The following is a 13,777-nucleotide window of genomic DNA, read 5'->3' on the forward strand; positions in this document are numbered from 1 at the left end:
TTCAGAATCGGCGAAAAATTTTGTTTTTTCTGGGCCATTTTTTTTTTCGTTAAAAAATGGCGCGACAGCGCCACCGACAAAAGTCAAAATACATTGCGCCTATGGAAGACGCCCCGAGGTCAACTTTGTCGTAGAGCTACGAAATTCGGGACACGCATTCCTCTTGTGAGGACAAAAAAAAAATATTATTGTGGCCACGCCCCCAGACTTACCCTATGGCTACCATCTTCCTTTGAAAATGAAAACACGCTGTGTTAGCCATTTTGTTCACGTCAAACTTTGACGAACTCCTCCTAGGGCGTTTTGCCCACCGACTTCAAAATCGGCGTACGTCCTCTGGACAAGTGGGGCATCTAAAGTTATTCAATTTTTTGAGATACCTTTTACGGTCTGTGTGCGGCGCAGCCGCAAAGTTGGACAACTTATTTTGGAATATTGCAGGTCTAAAAATTGCTCCCATTTGATCAAAACCAGTCCGATTAGGACCAAATTTGAATCATTTGTTAAACTTTCTAGTTTGGACCAGTTTAGGCTGACAAAATTGAAATGGCAGTGATAGCGCCCCCTACAGAGTGACCTTTAAATTAACATTGAAGGTCAAAAATTAGTTTTACCAAAATTGTCTAAACTTTACCCAAAATTCTATTTTGGCGTCGCGATCAAAAAAGCCAATCAGACAAATGCCTTATTTTTTACGGCGTAGTCGTAGCGATGACATAAACCTCCCATGTTATACCTATGGGAAAACCGCTAAATCTCTCGAATATCCACATTTTTATGTTTTACACTTTAATGAAGTCCTCCTAGTGCGTTTTGCCCACCGACCTCAAAATCGGTGTACGTCCTCTAGACAAGTGGGGCATCTAAAGTTATCCAAATTTTAAGGATAGCTTTTACGGTCTCTGTGCGACGGAGCCGCAAACGTTTCCCAGAATTCTGACTATTTGGCCTTCAGAGTGGCCTATAAACAATAGAGTTTTTCCAAATGACATGATATTTTGAACAAAATTCTAATTTGCCATCCTGATCACAAAAGTATGAGAGCCAAAGTCATATTTTGTACGGCGTAACCGTAGCGATGACAGAAACATCCCATGTTATCCTTATGGGAAAATCATAGAATTGCTCAAATCACCACATTTTTACGCTTCACACTTTAACGAACTCCCCCTAGGCCGATTGTCCGATCAAGTTCATATTTGGAGAATATCATCTACACAAGCGGGGCATCAAAACTTATCCATATTTTGATTCTAAGTGCTACGGTCTCTGTGTGGCGGACCCGCAAAAATATGTCAGAAATGGGAAAACAGCGAAATCTCTGAAATGTTCACATTTACGCTTCACACTTTAATGAACTCCTCTGTGGGCAATAGCTCGATCAAGCTCATATTTGGGGAAAATCATCTACACAAGCGGGGCATCAAAAGTTATCCATATTTTTATTCCAAGTGCTACGGTCTCTGTGCGGCGGCGCAGCAAATTTGACTGACACTTGTGTTCATTTGCACTGGATTGGCCATGTCCAATGTGTCGCCGTCTGTCAAGTTCTTTTTTTATTCAACACACAATAAGGGCGCCATCTTTATCAAGTCGAAAGCGCAGAGTCGGAAGGCCGGCGGCCCGCGAGGGCCGTTGGATGCCGCTTGCGGCTTTAATTTCTTTTTGATTTTCCTCACCTCCTTGCCTCGTGCATTTGAGTTTTAGTTGTGAAAAGCCCGCGTTTTACATTCACAGTTCAATGAGCCGCGTTGGGGACAGATCGCTTGGTATTGACTGGTTTCACTCTGACTCACTGACTCTGTCTCTAAAGGAAGTTTCCCTCTTTACAACTTTTAACCGTTAGTTTCCTTCCTGTGTGGGGCCCAGGTTTTACTACTCATTCTCTTTCATTCTTAATCACAGATAGTATTTTGGCTGAACAGAATCAGGTTTGAATCATCCATGTCTGACACCTTATTTACCTGCAACAAGTCCTAAACTTAATTTTAACCGCTCAAATAATTCAGTATTGAAACTTATTTGTTTTAACTTATTTAAAACTATATTACTATATGATATTGTTGCACTTTGTTTTATTTGGACTGTGATTATTTCCCTGTCTTGTGAGAGTCAGTGACATTGGTCCTTTACTGTTTTACTGATAGTAGCAGTTGGACTTTGGCAACAATGATTTCACATGACATAATCCAAGATTGCACAAATCACTTCCTGTTCCGCTCCGGTTGGTCAGGTGATTTAACTGGCACACATACACTTAACACACTTATCACTCAAGGCCACAACTGATCCTACATAGTGTCTTTGTTCTGGTTAAAATGTCACTGATACAATACCATTATTTTATTGTATGTGTAATTTGTAAATTGGGAGTGTCCCACAGATTCATCATGACGGAAATATGAGCTTTGCAACACACAAAGGTTAATGTGGCAATCGATGCGTGCATCACTACACTGTGACTCATGGAATTGTTATTTAGCAAGTATGTTATGTGCCGCTCGTAGTGGAGTGGTTAGCACATATATTTGCCATGTGGAGTCCGGCTTTCGACAATTTGCTGCATGTCCCCCAGTCTCGTTCCCACGACCTACAGCCCAAAAACCCAAAATGTATTTTTATTTTTCTGTGTAAGTGTATAGAATATTGTAGATATAATGATATCATAATTATTCTTTATTTCAATTGTGTGTTATTTACGTTTACATAAATTACAAATGTATACGTATATATAATATAGCTTTTTAGTTATATTTTAGTTTCCATGTAATAGAATAAAGCTTTATTGAATACCTTTGATAGATTTTCTTTTTTTTGTTTAAGTTTTTCTAAGGATGAGTAGCTTTTTCTAACAGAACTAAATGGCCAGTTGGTAAAATTGCTGCTTTTAGGTCTTTTTTTCCAGATCTCATTTATTTCCTTTATTTATTTGCAGCAGACTGGCTTACTGTTTTTCCACTTCGTAGGAGTTTTTGGGTTTTATTTCCCAATAGTTGTTGAATGATAATAAAAACGATTCTTTCTTTGAATTGCCAGAAAGTAAAACACTTGTGAGTTATAAGGAAGGACTGATAAACAGAGCCAGTGGGGTTTTGTGGCTAATCAGACCCTGGGTTCATCTCACTAATGTCTATGTGTCCTTTTCAAACTCAGATGAGTGTCAGCACAAACCTCTGCACGCTTACACCTAGAAACCCTTTGATCCAGATTTGCTAAAGTTACATGTTTTTCCTCAAAACCACTTAAGCGCACAAAATTGTGTTCCAGGATTTGACATGGATTTCACAACCACGTTCGTTTAGTGCTACTGTTTCATTCCTTCCTTTTTCTGCTCCGACATTTTGGGGCCATGAGTTGGAGACATAATAGATAATGGAGGAGAGGGACCTTTTCTGTGTTTAGTGAAACTGTGTGGGGCCCAGAAATGGGGCCCCAGTCTCCCCGTTTGATCTGCTTTGTTTGAGCTAAATTGCCAAGACAGTTGGTTTGTGCAAATTTTTCATCAGTCATATATTACGGCAGTAAAAGGCTCTTCATTCATGAGGAGTCATAGAGAGGACATTTGAGTATTGGCTGAGGATTCTTGTTATTCACTTCGGTCTTGGAGTGGACAGAACCATTATTTTTGTGAGAGTGCAATTAGGAAAGAAAGTGTTAAACTATTGGCTAATGCTACTCCGTGTTTGGTACTCTTTATGCTTTTAAACATTATCTTTGATGGACAGGCTAAGGCAATGTTTTGTGCTTGACAAATCCATCAGTCTGGTGTGTCAGGGAGGTGCTAACGCTGTCAGAATCTCAGAGAGAAAGTCTTTGAGATGGAGGGATGAAGAGCCAGGAGATATGTCTCCATCATTACCAGCACAAAGGACATTCAGAAGAATGGCAGGCAGTCGGCTCAGACAGAAGCAGCACATAGCACCGTATTTACTGTTTTATTAGGTTTAGTAGAATAGCTTTTAACTTGTACTCTAAACTAATTGCTTTTAATTTTTATCTCCTATTCTACCCATAGGAGGACATTAAAATCTAATAAAAATATAAATGCTGCTGTATAACTGAGTTAAAGTCTCAAATTAAGATGCTCCATGCTCTTATGGTGATAAATGAGCATCCTTACAATTCCAACAAACATTCATATAGAGAATGAAGTTACTCAAAACTTAAAATCATATCTAATAAAGCCTATGGGTCAATAATTTATTTAAAAAAGAAAAGAAAATCATAGCGTCAGATTTATTTTTATGTGTGTGTGTATATATATATATATATAAAGATATACACACACAAATAACATGAACATTTCAAAAAGCTAACCGATGGCTGTACAAATAACCACACGATGCTCCTCAGAATTAAAAATGTAAAACCATGAGGCAACGTAGTGTGTCGGGTCTCTACTAAATAATTAATACACTGTTGTTAAGTTTTATTCCAGCAGTCATTGTCACCTCTAATGCAAACAGTTTCAGGCTTGACTCAGAGAGCAGAGATTTGACTGTAATATACAATATCAATCAAAAGGTTGTGGTAGGGTTTTGTTTAAGGTGTAAAAGTGAGGATGACACGGAGGGAGCGGCTGCATATCTGCTGATCATGTTTCAGATGATGTGCCTCCAAGGACTTCCTGCTTTATTCATCCCTGATTCATTTGTCTTGTCCTCAGTCTCACACTGGACTATTGAACAAATGCTGCTTACTCACCAAAACCATTATCTCAGACTCATGAAGCTTGTTTTCATTTCGACGGCAACTGACGCCTGTCTGTGAATAATCCCCGTTTTATTCATTTGTGCATTTGCCGATCGTGGACTGACCAGCGGGCTTTAGAATCTCATGTGCTTACACAGTTTATGTTCTTTCAGCAGTTGTCATGAATGTGTCACTGTGTATGTGTCTGAGTATTGCCGGAGTCATTCTAGACGGACCTGAGTCACCCAGCCATCCGGACTCCCACCCTGCAACAACTGGCCCCAACCACATCTATACAGACACTGTGCCACAACAGCCTGTAAAACACTGAAGAGGCCATTAATGTCACTAAAGTCATATTTGCGAACATATTCAATCTTAACCTGTGCCCTATATGGATAAACAGTAAAGGACTCTGTATACATTGTGTTGTGCTCAATCGGAAGACATGCTGCACGTTGTGGCTTCTCACAGGTTGTTGTAAACTACTATGTGGTGTCTGAACCACATGGCTGAGGTGTGTTCAAATATGGTTTTACCTACACGCTTTACTCTCTCCTCGCTGTGTAAGGGTCAACAATACACATACAAGCATAACAAATATTTGCAAAATATTGACCATGAATACAATGTATTATTATTTTTCACATTTTGTCTGTTGGTAATACATACAGTTTCTCTATCTTTTAATTTGCTATAGATCTATGGATACATGCTGCTTCAGTGTAATAATAATGTGTAGATTGGACCAGCCTTTAGGTAAATCTGGCATTTTAAGAGTGCAAACCGAGCCTGTAGATTGTAAAATGCTCCACATATTGACGCTGACTGATAAAGTCCACACAGTCAAGTGCGAGACAGTGCTCTGTGGGTCAGTGTTTCATCGTTGGGCCAATATAGCGACAGTGACATCATGGGATGAACGTGTTACTGTGAGTTATGAGCAGTTCCACCACCTCGTTGTTTTCTATATTTGAAGTCCAACTGCTGCTGTACAAGTGGCAGCCTGACTGAAGTGTGTCCAGTCCGGCTGAGTCACGGAGAGGTCTGGGCCTGTCCCTGTGACCTGGCACACTCACACTGCACAGCCAGAGCTCAGGGGTGCGTGCGGCTGTGCAGACCAGGACCTGGGGGGTCTCACGCCCTCAAGTCTGTTTTATGCAGTGTCTAGGAAGTGAGGGGAATAATAGACTGCAGTAATTGGTGCCCCCTGATTTCCTGGCAGCACCTCGAGCCAGTGTGTGTCTATGTGTGCTGTGTGTGCGCTGACACAGAGGCTCAGGAGCGGGGATAAACTCTCCGGACACGGGGATCTCCATCAGAAGTGGACCATGCTTTAGTGGTGAGGTCATGGGGTGAAACGCAGGCATATAACCTTACAGCCCTCTCAAGTCACTATTTGCCTTTAATAAATTGACACACATTTTGTATTAGCATGATTCCTTATTATCAGAGTATAAACAGAGTGTATTGGTAGAGACACAGGTCAGTGAGTGGCAGCTGCGATGTGTGGAGTGTGAACTGTGGCCGTGCAGAGGGTTGGGTAACACAGCGATTGCCCAAGCTGTTGTGATGGTTTCGTAACGCGTTGGATCTGGCCAGTGTTTGTGTCATGTGAGCCTCGTTCTCTATCTCCACTGCCAGGACGTCAGAGAGAGTGTGTGTGTGTGTGTGTGTGTGTGTGTGTGTGTGTGTGTGTGTGTGTGTGTGTGTGTGTGTGTGTGTGTGTGTGTAGGGGTGTGTGTGTGTGTAGGGGTGTGTGTGTGTAGGGGTATGTAGGTGTGTGAGCTTTCATTAGCGAAAGAACAAAAAGCTGTGAGTGTGTTTGTGTGTCTTCAGAGGTGTAGCTTCACAGAGGGCAGACAGGTCAGAGGTTATGCTTGACTCATGTCCTCTGGAATTTAGATTTCTTCAACAAATAATATGGCAAAAGATCATACTACCACGGGAAATTATGGCTCATTAGAAATCAAAAGACTAAGTTCTCACAAATTCACACATTTCTGCTTCTTATGTTTGTGCAGAAGACGGCAAACTAACACACCTGAGGTTCCCCCAACACTTCTACTTCTTTGACATACCTTTTTAACATCCTACATCATTCCTGATTACCAAGTAAATTATATCACTGAACACAAGTTACCTTATTTTTCTTTTGAAGGTTATCATGTTTTTGGTTTTTTTTATCTCATAATGTTAAAGTTTGATTTTTCTATAATAAACTATATAACCAAAGTTAACAGGAAATATAAAATGGATTTTCGGATCATGGTAAATCTTTGGTACAGGTTTGTAAATAAACAATAACATGAATTAAAGTCAGAATAATTAAATAAACTTAGTTGGTATTTCCATTTGTCCATTTGAGAAAAGTTTAGAATTGTTTATTATGAGATTTTTTTTTATCAGATAATCGAGATAGAATATGTAATCTGGGCACCTGATTAACAATCATTTTACTGGTGTATAATCCTTTTAAGTAAACAACCATCCAGTAATCAAATTGTAATTAAATTAAAGTAATTAAATTAATTATTAACATTGTAATTATGCAATGTATTCAATTGTAATTTTAGCACTTATACTTTTATTCTCTACATGAGAAAATTAGAACCGGGTTACAGGGGAAAAGAGAGAGAGAAAAGGAGGGGAAAAAAGTCTGCCTTTTAAGTTACTGTAATGTCTATTGTACGAGGCAGTTGTGGAACCTTATAAACATTACATTTGAAAACATTACTTTTTTATTGTTGTAAATTATTCACCTACAGCAGATATTCAAATCTTATCCTTTACAGTATCATGAGATTTTCACGGGTTGCTTTTAACTCCAAGAGGCTTCTTTTAGGGGCTACATAGAATATAGAACCAAGGATATATTATTCTTCAAAATGCCCAAATTAAGCCATTTACGGTAGTGACTATTTATACATTGTAACTTTCCATAAATAGTGAGAATTACGAGGAGAGCACTGTAGCTCCCTGAGCAGCTTCTGGAAGTAATTTCATCAATTGTAAAACAACAGTTATAAAGTTTGATAGGATTTACGCCTGCAGAGTCACTGTAAACGCATAGATAAAGACTTTTCCAAGTTATCATTATTGTCTCGACCTTCCCACATTTTCACACTCTCAGTAAATCACGAAATATTTAATGCTTCTAATGTTATTTTATTTATTTAAATTTTGATAATATTCAGTTTTGTTATTTATTTTCCCTCCTGTTCTGTTCTGTCATCTTCCTGCTAAACTGTGTCGATTCTAATATTCAAACACAAGTGGAGACTTGCGTAATAATAAAAAGTGTTGGGGGGAAATTATAGGAAATTTTACTTGTTACAACAATCATTTGAATATACCAAGTCAACTTATTACTTGCTTCATCAACACATTTAGCAGCAAAACGGCAGTTGGCTTTTTTGCTTTCAATTAATTACTACTAAAACAAAAATGATACATAAAAAAAGAACAATTCCAAGTGAATGTACTTTTTTAACCTCTTTTAAATTACTTTAACATATTTTTTTTAGTTAAAATCTTATAGAGAAAATCAAATGAATCGCCACACATTTTTCAAAGTTACAAGCCCAACACTGGTTTGTACTTCAAACTTTTACTGAACACCAAAAGCATCTTTACAAAAAATATTAAACACAAATGTATGCTTGTACAATAAATAACCTATCTTTTTTACATACAGTAAAACTTCCAACAACTTAAAAGCAAATGATGAACAGACTTACAGAGCTATTTCCAAGTCAACATGAAGAAACTGTAAAAAAGCGTGCTCCATGGAGGCCAAAATGATCAGTTTCAACACAAAAATGCAGAGTAGCTCCTCAGTGAGAGGCTATAAATGTGTTTTAGACCGCTGCTTGGATGGTCTTTGTTAGTGGATTTGCCCGGGCTCATGACTCAGTATTGCTCATCATGTAGGAGAGGAATCGCCCGCCATTTCTGAAAACATTTCTTTGTTCTAGCACGTTCACTTTTGCTCACTAAACTACTCACTACTTACTTTTTCTTGTTTAATTTTAAAGTTTTCAACTATATGCTCAAGTTTCTAATGTGGGGGAAGGGAGTACAAGACATTACCTCTCCAAAAGTCTGATGGGATTTTCTTTTTACCAAATTGTTTTGTAGTTCCCAGCTCTACCTTCCTTCCTGCTTTATCCTCATTCATGAGTATCCATTACCTTCTATAAAGTTAATCATTTCTAAAGGCTTCACTGGCGCTGTAAATGCAACCATTTCACCACACAACATAGGTGTATTCGCACATTTCTCTGAGGGAGAAACGTAAAAGAAAGTTATCAGCTATAAAGTCAACTGTATGTGCCATATCTGCCCACGCACGTCATATCTTTGTTCAGGAAGGCTCTTCAAGGCTCAGACACATCAAAGGTAAACAGGATCAGTGTTTTGAAATAATAGAGCAGGGGATGAGTTTGACTTTGGATAGGCTCAATAGGTGTTTCCACAGCTCTCTATTTGTCGGTGATTAACTACTAAGTTGATTTTTGGTATGGGCAATCGGTTCACTTTTCTAGGGTATTCTCTGCAGCGTTTTTTTTTTTTACTTTGAGTTTGAGGAGGGAGTGGAGAGTGATCGGTAGTACATTGTAGTTGGTGGCTAAATCTTGTAAAGGGTTTCCTAATATGGGCCGTCTTACAGAAGCGCCCTCCCCTTTGGGCCATCCCCTCCAGATCTCAGCCAGTGATGACACAGCTCGGGTACGACTCACTTCCTCATTAATTGGCTGAAACCAGTTCTTACAGGAACCGCCTGTGATAAATGTGAGAGTTCTGAGAAGTCATTCATTTCTCCGCGCTGCAGCGGCAGAGGAGGCACTGCAGGGGAGTTGAACGGGTTCACCGCTGTGTGTGAGAGAGTGAGAGAGAGAGAGAGAGAGCATGTGTCTACGCAGACTGACGAGAGGAGCTGAGTACACTCAATGCTGCTGCCGCCACAGACGCACCAGCCGCTCACCGCGCATTTCTGCTTTTCCTCTCTCTCACCTTCTTTGTTTCTTGTCTTTTTAGTGAAAAGGGTCTTATTAGCTGAAGCCGGGGCACAGAGTGTACTTTTTCTCTTTCCTGTTTGTGTGTGTGGGGGGATGGACCCGTTGATCCCTCCGTCTTTCTCTCTTCTCTGAGAGGAAGCGAGAGGCTGACACTGTACAGGAGATAGGACAGCATGCCTCTCTTTGTTGCTGCCCTTGGGCTGGTGAGTAACAATGATGTGACGTGATTTGTACCCCCCCACCCCCATTCTTCCCTCCCTCTTTCCCTCCTTTTCCTCTCTCCCTCTCTCCTCTCTTGTGTTGTTGGACATAGAGCTGCTCCACTGCTGGGTGCGGCACTGCAGAAGCCCTTCAGAGACAACTTGGAGGCCCAGAAGGCCGAGCGGCTCTTCACGTCCGAGAGGGGTCCCAACTGTAAGTACAGGGGCCTCAGCCGTATTCACTCACATCTGCACGCCAAAGAATGTGGCCCCTCACTTCTGCCTCTTTCTCTCTCTCTCATTCTTCTGTTGTCCCTCTTCTCTTTATGTAATCTTCTTTTTAGGGCTTTAGCTCTGGACTTCTGTTGCTTAATCCTAGGACCACCAACAACCTGTCAGATGTTAGTTTCTTATTTACTTTTGACTAAGTAACTTTAGCAAATTTAGGATCAAGTAGTTTAAAATTGCACTACTTTGATAGCTTAGAGCATGGGACTAATTTAGGGCCTGAGTGACGGAGTGTGAGCGCTGCTTGAGGCGGGCTGAAGGGGAGGAGGCGAAAGAGGAGAGGGGGAGGGCAGAGGAGAGGGGCCACTGAGGGGTCTGCCTTCTCCCTATATTCAAGTGTACTACTGTAGCATGGGGCGTGCTGACTCATGCTCTGTCTTACCAATTGGGAGAGTGTGTGTAAGTGTGGTCACTCCCCTATGTGTCACACACACACTTGCACTCAGTGCCCCGCCTGAACTCAGCGCTGACTCTGGACCAGGGCGGGGGCCCCCTCCACTAGTGACAATCCATCAAAAACCCCTGTCTAGAACAAAAAGAACCAGTTGTAGCACCAGCCTATTTCTCTTTAAAAGATGTTTCTCTTTGCCGTGGCTCACTCTGCTTTCTTTCTCTAGATTGATTCTCTCTTTGCTGATTCATTGAAAACCATTTTTCTTTTTTGTATCTTAACTCTGATTGAGCAGAAGAAAGGATAGACTTTTGAGTTGCATAAGGACAGATTACGGCATTTCTAGAACAATGTTCCTTTTTTCTTGTAACTTGAGCCTCCTGCAGTTACAGGAGAGAAGCAAGGCAATTTAAGTTTGTGGAGGCAGGCTGCAGACTGGGGTCACTGGGTTCGTTTGGAGAGAGGTGAAGGGGGGGTTTGTGTTTTATTACCCCTGATCTCTATCTGTCCTGCACATGGAGCTGCGGCATCACGAACCCCTCACGTTAGTCATGGGCTCTGTGTCCTCTGCTTCCTCACAGGAAAACTAGCGGCATGGATCTTCAACGGTGCTGTGTTCATCACGATGTGCTCCTTTTGTGCTGCATTGTCAACTTGGAGCAACATCGAGCTCAAGCAACAGGGGAAGTAGTGGGTGGCCGAACAGTCACAAAGCTTCAGAGGACTCTCTTCACTAATTTCTACTCTCCTTTCAGCTGATAACCCTCCATTATCTGCCTCCGTCTGGTTTCCTTCTTGATGTAGAAACTTGTTTGTGTTGAATTTGGACCTGCAGCTACTTGTGAAGTCATTGGGTACGTGGTCGGTCTAAATGTTGGGATATCTCGACGTATGTGGAAAATCTGTGAAATAAATGTAGTTGGTGAACATGAAGTTATAGTGTTGTAGGACCTTACAGTTTGTAACTTGTAGTAGCAAAGATAAAAACCATGTGTCCCAGTGTTTTACATATATTCTGTGGCATTAATTATTGAGTGCAGTTTACTTTTAGAGAAAAGATAAATTGTCAGTCAGTCATGCTGCTGGTCCCTTTGTCTGGTCTTATTGTTCTGGTTACAGGAAGAGCACATGAGTCAGCCTGGGGCAGCTTTACCAGATGCACTTCTATACCCCAGGACAGTACTGAGTGAGACTTTCATGTGTTAGTCTTTTTTTAATGTGTTCCCTTTTCTCTGAATTAAATCAGAATAGGGCATACTAACTAAGTATTAGTCTTTTGTCAGTCTATCACGCTTCTGTTTCTATTGCAGAGTCAGGCTAGCTGTTTTTCTTTGTCTCCAAAGTCAGGGAGTTGAATGCCTTTTAGCTATTACATCATCTCCCAAGCACCACCTAAACCCTTCTTTGAAATTCATCTTTCTCTCCTCTTGCCTATTGGAATGCGAATCCATCTCTTTTTTCCCCCAAATTGCCACCAAAACATAGTATTTTTGGTGTTCTTCCTTGCCGCTGCTGTGTTACGCTGGACTGAGCGCAGTGGGCGCCAGAGCAGGCAAAGGCGGGAGGGAAAAAAAATCTTCCAGCGCACAGTGAAAAGCGTCTGTGCCGTTACCTCAGCTGAACCTTCGAATGAACTCGTTGCACTACCCCAGTCACGGAGCCAGAAGACGAATCACTCGAGTAGATTCAAAACAGAGGGGTAGTGTTAAGCGTGCTGAACCCTGTGCTCTGCACCACCTCTACTCAGAGTATTCTCCTTTACTCTCTCCTGCCATGGTAAGTAGGATTGGGATTTCTCATTCATTGTATGTGTACTGTATAGATGTGTGTCTCGGACATGTTGGGAACTCTCGACCTGTGAGATAGCTTATCAGACTGGTGTTGGCTGTTAAGATTACTAGGCGACAACAGTCTGTAGGCTGTCTGACATTTCGGGCTCTTTCATCTGATCAGCATCCTGTTTTGTCCTCTTCTCGTATCGTCATTGTCTCAGTTAGCATCAGTTCCCGTATGGAGGTGTGTAATGCAGTGTCACTTCCCTTTATCCAACGGCTCTGGGAACACTGAAGAAGACAATCTATTGTTAATTTTCTCCATGCTGATGTTTTTAAGAGGAACTGTTTCACACTTATTGGTGCTAATCATGTTCAGAGTCTACCTTTTTATTACATTTGCATCACTGTGCGTGCCTTTTAGTTGGCTTAGTGCTCTTGAATTTCCAGAGAATCCAGACTGAACACACCTTATTGCAACACATTGTATTGTGACACCCAGTGCTAGGTATAGTACATGCAGTGCTCAGCTCCCCTTTTACACTTCCCTCTTTTCTTTGACAAAGAACTTCCCTCCGTTGCTCAATAACACTTTTTGTTGGACTCTGCATTTTATTCAAACTGATTTTTTTGAGATTTTTTTTCAATATACTATAGACAAATCATTGCTATACTATTCCACAAGAATATTTTTTTTTAAAGTTCTTCTCAAATGCAGCAGAGCGTTAAAACATTTGGTACTAAAAGCAAAAATTAGATCACTGGAAAAGACAAGAATGGCTTTCTGGCTGAGGGAGTGTGTTTTTCTTGGCCGTTTCAGAATGTCCTGTTCCATGAGGGAGCCCCCTTTTGGCATGTGCCTCACTACGTGTTTATAAGCTTTTAGAAATGCTTTCTGTACTGCAGCAAGTGTATTCATGTTTACATCATGTTTGTGTGCCTGGGCTATTTTAGAAATGTACGGTTTATGTCACCTGCCTTCTTCTTAAATAAAGTCATTTCAAAAGAGTTTCCTTGTCTGTGTTCATTTATGTGATAAGTCTGTGCCATAGCTGACCCCCGGGCCTCTGAAGAATCTCACATGTCAGCCAAGGCGAGGGACAAGGAGGATACCAAGTCCATCACAACTCCAATTTCCCCTGCTAAGGTTTCACATCCAAATGGTTATCACATTACCCATTTGCTCTCTGCACTCTGACATCATCTCCATTTCAGATTCCAAGTCAAAGCTTTACAGTGAGTTATGGTGAATCAGAGCAATACACTCCAGCTCCTGTTGCAAAGTTTGTCCTTTTCATATGCCTCTCACATGACCTAAGAGGAATTTCAGTAGTATAACAACTGAGCAGGAAAAAACCTGATGGGCTTTCAATACAAACTCATTATGTAACAATTGTGTTTTCTGAATTTAAA

At 40.9% G+C, this 13,777-nt stretch overlaps 1 long non-coding RNA gene across 2 annotated transcripts in view; it reads left to right on the forward strand.

Moving 5' to 3' along the window:
- Positions 1-13,373, forward strand: part of LOC140361081 (uncharacterized) — a 37,723-nt gene extending 24,350 nt beyond the window's left edge. For both annotated transcript variants that reach the window (XR_011926949.1, XR_011926948.1), the window contains 2 exons: positions 10,027-10,127; positions 11,174-13,373. This is a non-coding gene — a long non-coding RNA (uncharacterized lncRNA). The remainder of the gene's footprint in view (positions 1-10,026; positions 10,128-11,173) is intronic.
- Positions 13,374-13,777: the final 404 nt, after the last annotated feature.

Source organism: Eucyclogobius newberryi, unplaced genomic scaffold (genome assembly GCF_026437365.1).
Source record: "Eucyclogobius newberryi isolate DKJ021-1_F unplaced genomic scaffold, fEucNew1.0.hap1 SCAF_15, whole genome shotgun sequence".
Taxonomy (NCBI): Eukaryota; Metazoa; Chordata; class Actinopteri; order Gobiiformes; family Gobiidae; genus Eucyclogobius; species Eucyclogobius newberryi.